Source organism: Lathyrus oleraceus, chromosome 2 (genome assembly GCF_024323335.1).
Source record: "Lathyrus oleraceus cultivar Zhongwan6 chromosome 2, CAAS_Psat_ZW6_1.0, whole genome shotgun sequence".
NCBI lineage: Eukaryota > Viridiplantae > Streptophyta > Magnoliopsida > Fabales > Fabaceae > Lathyrus > Lathyrus oleraceus.
The window spans coordinates 146,971,630-146,983,776 of NC_066580.1; positions in this window are offsets into that span (position 1 = coordinate 146,971,630).

A 12,147-nucleotide genomic window follows, 5' to 3' on the forward strand; every position below is an offset into this window, starting at 1 on the left:
TGCCAAAGGTAAGTTGGATTTAACTCGTTAGGTTTCATCCTTTTAGTATTAATGTTATATATAGGCATTTCGAGGTCAAGGACATACAGTCCATTGCTCATTTGTGCAGTAGCATAGAATATATCATTCAAATAAATTGAGCAACAATTGTTCTTTATTATAAATGAAAAACCAAACTTGTCCAAACAAGAAATGGAAATAATATTCCTGCTAATTGCAGGTACATAATAACAGTTCTCTAACTGAATTATTAAACCACTAGGTAAAGTTAATACATAAGTTCCTACGGCTAAAGCAGCAACCTTTGCTCCATTGCCAACTCATAGGTCAACTTCACCTTTTGCCAAATCTCTACTTCTTTTTAGCCCCTGCACATTTGTACAAATGTGAGAACCGCCTCCAGTATCTAATACTCATGATGCAGAAGTAGATAAATTTATTTCAATAACAAAAATACCTGAAGTTGAAGTCTCTACTCCATTCTTCGTATCTTCCAGGTACTTTGGGCAGTTTCTCTTCCAGTGTCCGGTCTTACCGCAATGGAAGCAGGTGCCTGCCTTTGCTATGCCTCCACTAGGCTTCAAAGCAGCAACAGTGGGTCTGGGTTTGGCAACTTCCTTGCCTTTCCCTTTATCACCCTGCTTGGTGGGCCTTTTGTTCTGTCTCTTTCCATTTCCGATCATCAGAATGGACTTCCCTTTTGTCTTCAGATTCTGCTCAGCTGTTCTTAACATGCCTAGCAGTTCAGGAAGAGATTTATCCATATTATTCATATTGAAATTTAGGACAAATTGACTGAATCTATCTGGCAACGATTGCAAGATCAAATCAGTCGCAAGTTCCTTTCCGAGGGGAAAACCCAACCTTTCAAGGTTTTCCACATACCCAATCATCTTGAGCACATGGGGACTTACAAGGGCTCCCTCAGCTAACTTGCTTTGAAAAATGGCTTTTGAAACTTCAAACCTCTCATGCCTTGCTTGCTCTTGATAGAGCATCTTCAAGTGTTCGATCATATCGAACGCTGCCATGTTCTCATGTTGCTTTTGTAATTCTGAGTTCATGGTAGCTAGCATGAGACAAGCAGTTTCATTGGCATCATCGACATGCTTCTTATAAGCATCTCTTTCTGCCTTAGGTGCAGAACTAGGAGGTTCCTCTTCAGGGACAGGCTTCTCCAAGACATACAGCTTTTTATCATGTTTGAGGACAATCCTCAGGTTTCGGTGCCAATCCAGGAAATTTGTCCCATACAATTTTTCCTTGTCAAGGATTGATCGCAAGATGTTGTTAGAGGTGTTTGTTGTCATGGTAATCTACATAAGAATTAATGAAAATATAAGTATCAATAACATATTTAATTAGGCCTTTAATTAAATATGCTCCCACTATTTTACTCAAAACAAATGACCCTCATCATTTGATTCGGAAAATCCCGTTGGAAGATTTTCTAGTGGGTCGAGATCCATATTTCACTTTGTTCTAAGTCCGCGTAGGCGGATTACATAAAACTAGGTTATTTAGGTAGGAACTCCTTCCAATTGTATCTCATACAACTCTCGAAAATTTCAGTTGGGTGAATAACTCCTTATTCCAATCCATCATATGGATCATTCCCAACTCTTGCTTCTAAACACATATAATCTTATTATAATTTGTTTAGTTAAGTTTGACCCATTGTTTTAGCAGTTGGATATTACAATTATCCCATTGCACCTTACTAATATAGAACATGCACCTCACGTAGGCGAAACCTACATTATCCGATACTAGTCTTGATGAGTGTTAAAACTTGGAAAGCATAAACTTAATATTTAATTTGAGGGAATTGTAATTGTTATGATCTCACCGGCTTATTTATCATATAAATCGTCTCTCACATGCATCAACATATATTCACATGCATCAACATACATACACATACATCAACATACATAATGAAACAGTTATGGCCCCTAGCGCAATTGTTCTCCCAAGCCAATGAGAGAACCTAAGCTAACCTAACAACGATCTAAGCTTCTCCAAGCAAGATCTTCAAGGTTGTCCTCTTTTGATATTGAAATCTTCTCTTTCTTCATAACATTGTCTTCTTCTCTTTCTTCATAACATTACATTACAGAAGAAACTCGTTTTACATACGAGGGATTGAGATGAGAAAAGAAGTTACATTAAGAGATTATAAGGAGAGGCACGACACGCAGGTCGTATTTTAAAACCCAAAACAAGATAAAGGATAACTAAGGCCATAATTGATCACAACAGGGCAATAATAACAAACACATTATTATTATCAATTTTTAATTCCTTTAATTAATTAAAACCAAATTAAATTTCGGCGACCGATCACACTATGCAGAGTTAGCCGGGGGTCCGCTGCCCGGACAGCGGGAACGGGTGTTCCGCTGCCCGGTCACATAATTAACCACTCACTATACACACTATGCAGAGAATTCTGACCTGTGAGTGTGACGACCGTCACCTATGTAACAACCCAATTTTTAGGAATTAATTATTATATTATTTGAATTTAAATAGAGGTATTTAAATATTAGGTATTATTGGGCCAGTGATTAAATTAGATGATTTAAGCCCAACTGGAATACTATTATAAATAGTAAGAGGTAAGGAAGTGAGAATCGTAAAGAGGAGATAAGGTTTCCATCAGATTGACCAGGTAAGGGGGGAAATCCTTATTATTATGGGTTAGTATAATTGGGTCAATGGGTAGGAACATGATTTAGGTTGAAATCCTTAATTGGCATGTCACCAGTGGGGTTTGAACCCAGAACCTCCCTAAATCTGTACATGCCTTACCACTAGGCTAGAGAGGTTGTTGTTGAATACTTATGCAATGAATAGATATTAATCTAAATCGTGATTAAGATAGATTAATGAATTAATTGAGCATTATAGCTCCGTTTTGAATGCGGACGGATGCATTGGTAAGATAATGAAAAAGGCTATTATTAGGATATCATATTATAGTGTATTATGCGTCTTACAAAGTCTATGAATTTTATTTTGATGGGTGTTAAACATGGTTGATATGTTTGATTGTGAAATAACATGACTAAAGATAACGTAAAGGATTATTATTATTGTTCCAGGTTATAAAATATTATGTGATTTATAAATGCCATGAATTTTATCATGATGAGAATAAAATACTGTATGAATGTGTATGTATGCCATTATTGAATTGTGAAAGGTTTATGATGATGAATGTGTATATGTACCAATTATGAGTTATGGTGATATGTGGGATGTTAAGATGGTATAGAAGGTCTTAATTGCATATGTGTTGGTATGTGTGCATTCATTCATAGCATGGTCAAGCGGTGATCCTTTATTGGAAACAGACGTAGCAGACGTTGATTCTTGATTGGAATCAGGCGTAGTATTAAGCGGTGATCCTTAATTGGAAACAGACGTAGCAGACGTTAATCCTTGATTGGGATTAGGCGTAGTATTAAGCGGTGATCCTTCATTGGAAATAGACGTAGGCTTTGGTCTTGTCCGGATCTGAAGCGTGGCTTGGATTCTAGATATTGAATCGGAAAGCGGTGAAACTTTGAGTTCACATTGCGGTACCACATGCATAGAGTCACATTGTCTTGCATTGAGTCGTCTATAGTTATGTGATCATTGAATGTGTGTATTGATGGGAGTGTGATGTACATTTGACTTATGTGGAATGATTGTCTGTTAATATCATTGATATAATAATACAAAGTGTGATGAATTCTTAAATTGTGTTTTAATCCATTGTGCCTTATTATGCTATTTCATAATGATTTGGAATTCTCACCCTTTCTGTTTGAATGTTACCTTTACATGGGTATCGTGCAGATACTACAGAGTAGTATTGCTGGAGTAGGTGGACGATAGCTCGCTCAAGATTAGCTGGAGAGTTCCGTAGTTAGTTTGAAATTTGGTAATGAGTCAATGCTCTGGTCATGTAACACTGGGTAGATTAGTGGTATTGAACTCATATCTTATTTTGACATGCTTTATGTCATTAATTGTTTTATTTTATTTTGAAGTGGTTATGATGATCATGGTATGGGACATGAATCATTCTATGACATACATGAGTATTCTTTATTTTCCGCTGCGAACGCATATTGCTTGAATATTCATGATGAGTGAAATGTGTTATTTTGAATGACCAGGTGTATTGTTGGTTTTTGAAAAGTTTTAAGTTTCGAAAACATCGATGTGATGCCCTTTTCTTTATATGCGTGCTTATTTACTCTGATTATATGCTAAATAATTTGGGGTAGAAAAAGGGGTGTTACATTAGTGGTATCAGAGAATCTTTTAAGTGGGGGAGAGTTGTAACAGCCCAATTTTTAGGAATTAATTATTATATTATTTTTATTATATTTTAATTTAATTATTTGGAATGTTAAGTAATTAAGCGGTTGTGAGGTAATTAATTATTTAGTTGATATGAGATATAATTAAATAATTAATTATTAACCTAGTGTGTATGTATGCCATTATTGAATTGTGAAAGGTTTATGATGATGAATGTGTATATGTACCAATTATGAGTTATGGTGATATGTGGGATGTTAAGATGGTATAGAAGGTCTTAATTGCATATGTGTTGGTATGTGTGCATTCATTCATAGCATGGTCAAGCGGTGATCCTTTATTGGAAACAGACGTAGCAGACGTTGATTCTTGATTGGAATCAGGCGTAGTATTAAGCGGTGATCCTTAATTGGAAACAGACGTAGCAGACGTTAATCCTTGATTGGGATTAGGCGTAGTATTAAGCGGTGATCCTTCATTGGAAATAGACGTAGGCTTTGGTCTTGTCCGGATCTGAAGCGTGGCTTGGATTCTAGATATTGAATCGGAAAGCGGTGAAACTTTGAGTTCACATTGCGGTACCACATGCATAGAGTCACATTGTCTTGCATTGAGTCGTCTATAGTTATGTGATCATTGAATGTGTGTATTGATGGGAGTGTGATGTACATTTGACTTATGTGGAATGATTGTCTGTTAATATCATTGATATAATAATACAAAGTGTGATGAATTCTTAAATTGTGTTTTAATCCATTGTGCCTTATTATGCTATTTCATAATGATTTGGAATTCTCACCCTTTCTGTTTGAATGTTACCTTTACATGGGTATCGTGCAGATACTACAGAGTAGTATTGCTGGAGTAGGTGGACGATAGCTCGCTCAAGATTAGCTGGAGAGTTCCGTAGTTAGTTTGAAATTTGGTAATGAGTCAATGCTCTGGTCATGTAACACTGGGTAGATTAGTGGTATTGAACTCATATCTTATTTTGACATGCTTTATGTCATTAATTGTTTTATTTTATTTTGAAGTGGTTATGATGATCATGGTATGGGACATGAATCATTCTATGACATACATGAGTATTCTTTATTTTCCGCTGCGAACGCATATTGCTTGAATATTCATGATGAGTGAAATGTGTTATTTTGAATGACCAGGTGTATTGTTGGTTTTTGAAAAGTTTTAAGTTTCGAAAACATCGATGTGATGCCCTTTTCTTTATATGCGTGCTTATTTACTCTGATTATATGCTAAATAATTTGGGGTAGAAAAAGGGGTGTTACATTAGTGGTATACTATTATAAATTAGATGATTTAAGCCCAACTGGAATACTATTATAAATAGTAAGAGGTAAGGTAAGGAAGTGAGAATCATAATTCACTTGAGCACCGAAGGCAATAGAGAAAGAGGTTAACACTCAGAATTTGTCACCAGTGGGGTTTGAACCCAGGACCTCCTTAAATCTGTACATGCCTTACCACTAAGCTAGAGAGGTTGTTGTTAAATACTTATGCAATGAATAGATATTAATCTAAATCGTGATTAAGATAGATTAATGAATTAATTGAGCATTATAGCTCCATTTTGAATGCGGACGGATGCATTGGTAAGATAATGAAAAAGGCTATTATTAGGATATCATATTATAGTGTATTATGCGTCTTACAAAGTCTATGAATTTTATTTTGATGGGTGTTAAACATGGTTGATATGTTTGATTGTGAAATAACATGACTAAAGATAACTTAAAGGATTATTATTATTGTTCCAGGTTATAAAATATTATGTGATTTATAAATGCCATGAATTTTATCATGATGAGAATAAAATACTGTATGAATGTGTATGTATGCCATTATTGAATTGTGAAAGGTTTATGATGATGAATGTGTATATGTACCAATTATGAGTTATGGTGATATGTGGGATGTTAAGATGGTATAGAAGGTCTTAATTGCATATGTGTTGGTATGTGTGCATTCATTCATAGCATGGTCAAGCGGTGATCCTTTATTGGAAACAGACGTAGCAGACGTTGATTCTTGATTGGAATTAGGCGTAGTATTAAACGGTGATCCTTAATTGGAAACAGACGTAGCAGACGTTAATCCTTGATTGGGATTAGGCGTAGTATTAAGCGGTGATCCTTCATTGGAAATAGACGTAGGCTTTGGTCTTGTCCGGATCTGAAGCGTGGCTTGGATTCTAGATATTGAATCGGAAAGCGGTGAAACTTTGTGTTCACATTGCGGTACCACATGCATAGAGTCACATTGTCTTGCATTGAGTCGTCTATAGTTATGTGATCATTGAATGTGTGTATTGATGGGAGTGTGATGTACATTTGAATTATGTGGAATGATTGTCTGTTAATATCATTGATATAATAATACAAAGTGTGATGAATTCTTAAATTGTGTTTTAATTCATTGTGCCTTATTATGCTATTTCATAATGATTTGGAATTCTCACCCTTTCTGTTTGAATGTTACCTTTACATGGGTATCGTGCAGATACTACAGAGTAGTATTGCTGGAGTAGGTGGACGGTAGCTCGCTCAAGATTAGCTGGAGAGTTCCGTAGTTAGTTTGAAATTTGGTAATGAGTCAATGCTCTGGTCATGTAACACTGGGTAGATTAGTGGTATTGAACTCGTATCTTATTTTGATATGCTTTATGTCATTAATTGTTTTATTTTATTTTGAAGTGGTTATGATGATCATGGTATGGGACATGAATCATTCTATGACATACATGAGTATTCTTTATTTTCCGCTGCGAACGCATATTGCTTGAATATTCATGATGAGTGAAATGTGTTATTTTGAATGACCAGGTGTATTGTTGGTTTTTGAAAAGTTTTAAGTTTCGAAAACGTCGATGTGACGCCCTTTTCTTTATATGCGTGCTTATTTACTCTGATTATATGCTAAATAATTTGGGGTAGAAAAAGGGGTGTTACAACCTAGCCCATGACGAACGTCATGCCCAGCGTGTTATGACCGTCACAGGCTTGTTACGACCGTCACGCGGCCAAAAACAGAAATGCCTATAATTCTGGACTTGTGAATGTGACGACCGTCACAAAGCACGTGACGACCGTCACGTCCAGCTTGTTACGATCGTTACAAGCTTGTCACGAGCGTCACGGCCAAAATAACAAACTTTGAAACAGTCTACAGACCTGTTCCAAAATAAGCCCTAAATTCACAACTCCTTGACGGCACAACCCTTGCGCCGTCACCAACCCTAACGCACCAATTTCAGACCGTCAAACACACCTCGATTGTTGATTCAGTATGATTGATCAACAGGTCATTGCTTCACCATACTAATGTCGGATTCCGAAGCAAATGACCATTGACCGCTCAAAGGAAAACAACCATTAAGTGTTTGAATGAACGAAACAGAAACGGTATATCACATATACCGTACTTTGCATTAGGATCATATATAAGTTGATCGGTCTCAATTGTGTAACATATGGACGATCGATGTATCGCTGCTTCACCATACTAATGTCGGATTCCGAAGCATAGTCAACATCAATCATCCAACTCGTACACTCATGATGCCAAATTTAATTGCCCGTTTAATTAATTGATTCATTCTGTCTTTTAATCATATTAATACAGAAAATAAACAGCTATCCGAGTCATGGTTTCGTAAGTGGCTCTGATACCACTGAAGGAGAATTGCGGTCCAAAAACGCAGCGGAAATTAAAATTTTCTCCTTTAGAGATCCTTACGAATGGTCATGATCAGTGATAGAATATTTACCTCTTGTGACGATTGAAACCTTTGGTGCAGATCTCTTGTGACGATCAAAACCTTTGATGCAGATCCACGAAGCGATCACGAACGTTGAACGATGACAACGTCTCTACTCAGTCCACACGAACGGATTCCTTCAATCTCAGTGCTAGCTGGTACGAGTGAAGGCTTTGAGTGAGAGACAGAGAAAACGAAAATAATGCAACCGCCATTAATGCTTCTGCACAAGGGTTCTATTTATAGAACCACTTGTGTGGGCTTCAAGCTAAAAAGCCCAGTTAAGTGTATTTTGGCCCATATCTTATAATATGCCCAAAATCACTTAAGCCCATGGTACCTTACCATATTTCGTATTCTACTCAAGTACACCGTACCTTACTGTCATACGGTGAACTGACTTTGTGTGTTTTTGCTTTGGAAAGCAAATGTCGCGGATAGCAAGAGTCGCCACCGAGTTTTCTTTTATCCAATAAGGAAAGATGGAAAAGAACAGGAAAGACCTTGATTAGATTTTGGGTTCGGGAAGTATATTATACAAAGGGAAGGTGTTAGAACCCTTTGTATCCATGGTTATCCATGGGCTCTTAATTGCTTAATCACTTATGTTTTTCTTGTTTGAAAAAGTGTTTGAGAAATGTTTAGAAAATGTTTTGAAAAGAGAGTTTAAATTTGTAATGATTCTTGTACGAATGTATACAAAGTGTTTATCTCGTTTAACTTTGAAAGTTGTTTAGAAAAATATAACTCGGTAATGATTCTAGTACGAATGTATACCAAGTGGTGATTTTCTAAAAGATGTTTTGAAAGGTGTGAGGTGTGAAAAGTATTTTAAGTTGTGAGTAAGCATTTAAGAGTTATACCTACCCAAGGTCTTTATGGGCATTTCCTATCCTTATGAGGGTAAAACTGTCCTTACTATTGAGAAGTAAGTAGTCTTATCCCTTTGGAGGTAAAGGGACATCGTAGGGTCATCGATCAGCCATTGAAGGCAACATTTGTAAGGATACCTTAGCATTCGAAGGGACAATCGTCATTTAACCGTAGGCTACAACGAAGGGTCATCGAGGGACAAAATCATATATTCGTAGGCAACATCCGAGGGACTATGATTTATTTTATAGGGACATGACGATTTAATCGAAGGGTCTTTGCTAAGTGTACCCCCACATTCGCGGGACATGACCGTAATACCGTAATACCGTAAGGCAACAAAGAGAGGGCCAAGATCACATATTCAAAGTCAATATTTTATAATTAATTAGGTAATTAGGATGAATCTCCTCATTATAATCAATTAGGTAATTAGGATGAATCTCCACATTATAATCAATTAGGTAATTAGGATGAATCTCCACAAGGGTATCCCACAAATAAAGTGGAATACCTAGCAAGCTACCTTTTCCGGGAGTATGCGAACCCTTACAAAATTCAGCAAACAGGTCAGAATACCAAATCAGGGTGCAATCGAGAGTTGCACCAAACAAAAGGAATCACGACAGTAATAGTGTCGGGTAAACAATGCATGGTTACAATAAAACATGTCAGATGAGCGAAGATCAAAACAAAAAAAAATCAGCGACTGTCATGTTCGCTGCTGCCTCGCCTAGCGAGGGCTTAGCGAACGCTCGCTGCAGGTTCACTCGGCGATGTGCTAGCGAACGGCTGCGGGTTTTGAGTTTAATGGCAGTACGATTTCAGCAGGCTCCAAACCCTATGGCATCCACTACAGAGATTACATGGTTAAACATTCAAGATATCCATGCATACATAAATCCACATGCAAAACCTCAAATATATTTATGAATTCAATTATAATATCACATGTAAATTGGGAGCATAAAGCGGTAATGGTAGTGCAAACCTGTTTGCAATTGAATTGCAACGTTGAATTGGCAGATCACTCTTAGGGTTGGTGCCGGTTTCAGCTGGGCAGAGGTAACCTTTGTGCAGATGAGTTTCCTTCAGGGTTTCCTTTAGGGTTGCTCTGAATTCCCTGGGTTAGCCTCCAGGGTTTGCTGTCTATGCTAGGGTTTCTGTCCGTCTCCTCTCCGTCTTCCTCCTCTTTTTCTGAATGAGGTCTTGGTATTTATAATGATTTTTTGTGACCTAATGGGCTCAGAATGAAGCCCAGAATTTCTGGTGTTCGCAAGCTTCGCTAGGCGAGTGGTGTAGCGAAGGGTTCGCTAGGCGAAGGATTTGCTCGCCTAGCGAGCATGCCAGTTTGAGCCATTTTCTGGATTTGGCCACCTGTGAGCTGGGTCTTTGTTCTTTTAAGATCAGTGCCTTGAACAATGAGTTGGAGTGCCTTGAAGAATATCTTGGAAGATTAACGGGCAAATTTTGGGGTATGACAGCTGCCCCTGTTCAATATTCTTGAACCGAGAGAGTTAAAATGGTATGTACGCCATTCGTGGTCTGGAGGTGGAAGATTATTGAACACTAGAATGCCCCAAAAATTTGCACTTGTTAATCAAAAGTTAGTCTTGATGGAGATGGGCTTAAAGATGCCATCCAGGAAGTTTGATGATGAGAGCTTCAGATTGCGTCGTACGTCAGACCAATTTGAAGACATGGGTGCCACACCGGGTCGTACGCTAGACCGTATAGTGAGTCATCCATTAGGCTGTCGACTTCACTGGGGATAAAGGATCAGAATGGATCATACGCTAGATCATATCTGAGTTGCAGAATGAGCCGTACGTTAGGCTGTGTCTGACGAAATAAGACTCGGAATGGATCATACGCTAGACCGTATCCGAGTTGCAGAATGAGCCGTACGTTAGGCTGTCTCTGACGAAGTAAGGATCAGAATGGATCGTACGCTAGGTCGTATCTGAGTTGCAGAATGAGCCGTACGTTAGGCTGTATCTGAAGAAGAAAGTAGTCGTACGCTAGACTACACCTCGGAATGTACCGTACGCTAGGTAGTATCTAAGGAATTGAAGATCCAAATGGGTCGTACGCTAGACCGTATTGGAGTTGCAGAATGAGCCGTACGTTAGGCTGTATCTGAAGAAGAAAGTAGTCGTACGCTAGACTACACCCCGGAATATATCGTACGCTAGGTAGTACCTGAGGATTGAAGATCAGAATGGATCGTATGTTAGATCGTATCTGAGTTGCAGAATGAGCCGTACGTTAGGCTGTATCTGAAAAAGAAAGTAGTCGTACGCTAGACTACACCCCGGAATGTACCGTACGCTAGGTAGTATCTGAGGATTTGAAGATCCAAATGGGTCGTACGCTAGACCGTATTGGAGTTGCAGAATGAGCCGTACGTTAGGTTGTATCTGAAGAAAGTAGTCGTACGTTAGACTACACCTCGGAATGTACCGTACGCTAGGTAGTATCTGAGGAATGAAGATCCAAATGGGTCGTACGTTAGACCGTATTGGAGTTGCAGAATGAGCCGTACGTTAGGTTGTATCTGAAGAAAGTAGTGGTACGTTAGACTACACCTCGGAATGTACCGTACGCTTGGTGGTATCTGAGGAATGAAGATCCAAATGGGTCGTACGTTAGACCGTATTGGAGTAGTTGAAGAAATCATATGTTGGGCTGAATCAGAATAAACCGTACGTTAGGCTATATCTGATAGTATTTGTATACGCTGTATTTGCAGTAAATGTCTGGGATGGGCTTAAAGATGCCATCATTAGGAGAATGTCAGGATGCTTGCCAGAATGAATGTTTATATGGAATATATCTGAAAGATGTATCTGGATCTTGAATGTGATTGATAAAGGTGTCTTCCTGAATGGACCTTTTATTTTGACTATATCAGGAGGATAATTAACCTGAAAAGAAAAGTTAGCTTCATGCCATGTCATGATGCATGAGATGTTTTATACTTTTGAAAATAAATGCGAATGTTGTATGCATGCGTATGCCGTGAAATGATGTAATGAATGAATTATGCGTCCGAGAAGTTCTGCCAGGGGAAAATGAATCCCGAGATTCCGGTCGAAGACATTTGTGTTGATGACCCTTTCTCAGCTGGGGGTATTTGATTTCTGTCTGATGGTAGAAATATTCAACAGAAGCCT